Here is a 1,727-nt window from a genome sequence, read left to right on the forward strand (position 1 = left end):
ATGTAATCATATACTGAATTCTATCTAGATTAGTGTTTAATAATCTAGGTATCATCCATATTATGATGTCCTCTGTCAATGTGTCTTATTATGATAATTAAATTTTAATATTTCGTTATATATGTTGCTTAGATTATTTGTATCTGTCCTGTAGTTGACTGAAATTTTGTAGTTGCTGAGGAAGTCCCCAGTAAGGGACGAAACGTTCAACAAGATCAAATAAATTTGTTCATCAAAATTTATTAACTGTCTTCAATTTTCCCTTTGAAACTCATATATATTTATTTTATATATTTCTTCGCGCATTTCTAAATTGATTTTGATCGAATTATTTTTATCGATTTAATTATATTCAAAATAGTATATAAAAAATAAATAATTATATTTAAAATAGTGTGTGTATAAAAAACAAAAAAAAAACCGGAATATTCGATAAATATGTTAATCTTTCTTGATAATCATTTTGATATCTACTATGAGACTCAAATATTTTTTTCTTTCATACAATCTATTTGTTTTTATAAATAAATTTAATTTAAATAAGAAATAATAATCGTTAAATACGTAGTGTAGAATGATTTGAGCGTAACTATGAATAAGGGTTGGAGTCGAAAGGAAACCTTTAAAATCGCAAGTAGACAATCAAGGGATCATATAACACGAGAAGGGTGACTACCTTTAACCAATGGTGAGTTTCGTTCGTTCATTCGTTTGTTCGTTCGTTGTTTCCAATCCTATTCACCCCATAGTACAATACGTATGGAAAGCAATGGACTCTGGTATGTATGGGAATACAAGCCAGACAACGCAATGGCTACGGGCAATAACGTAAAGCCATGTGATGCTGTGATGCTGTGATCGTGTCGACGAGATGCTTTCTAGGACGAGAAAGCTGTACCGGTTGCTTCCAAGAGAAAAAGAGGAGAAAAATAGGGGAAAAAGAGAAAGGGAGTGGGTGGGGGGGGGAGGGAGGACAGGAAGCGGACCCTGGCATATGGTTTCTAAGCATGCATATCTCTATGTATGGCGTAAATGGTATGTGTTTGTATTTGTGTGTGTGTGTGCACGAGCACATCTCTGAACGAACTAACGCATCTGTAATTCCAAGATCCACTTGCCACCTTTCAAAATGCATCATAATTCTTTCTAAACGTATGAAATATATTAGAAGAGTGCTCGGATTCTAAGATTTCTTTGTTTCTTTTTTTTTTTTTATAGATTTATTTTAACGCACAAACTGTCCCAATTAATTTTGAACACAAATTTTATAAGTAAAGATAAGGGAGAATAGTTGGAACAAAAATAGAAAAACGATAATGGATTGCTGTTTCGCGTCTATTTAGTACAAATACATATTTCTGATGAATTTTTGAATATGCACAGTCTTTTTTAGATTTCTTAGTAAATGAATTACAGTCAGAATTGGGATAGGAGATATTCTATTATTATTTCGTCAACATTTATGGATCTAATTAGATACTTGTTCAATACGTTATACAGTACCAATACGGTTATGGTTAAATGACCATAACTTTAAACGATGGATAGATCGAAAAGGATCAATTTCTTAGACCTCCAAGATCACTGCAAATCACACTAATGGATTTTTATTTATGGGATAATATTTTGTTTTTATTTTTACATATGAAATATGGTGGTAAGATTTTGTGAACGTAAATTAGGATACTATGTATATAAGAAAATTATATTATTTAATTTTTAAATTA

The sequence above is a fragment of the Polistes canadensis genome, unplaced genomic scaffold (assembly GCF_001313835.1).
Source record: "Polistes canadensis isolate GaletaPanama2010 unplaced genomic scaffold, ASM131383v1 scaffold_627, whole genome shotgun sequence".
NCBI classification, from domain to species: domain Eukaryota; kingdom Metazoa; phylum Arthropoda; class Insecta; order Hymenoptera; family Vespidae; genus Polistes; species Polistes canadensis.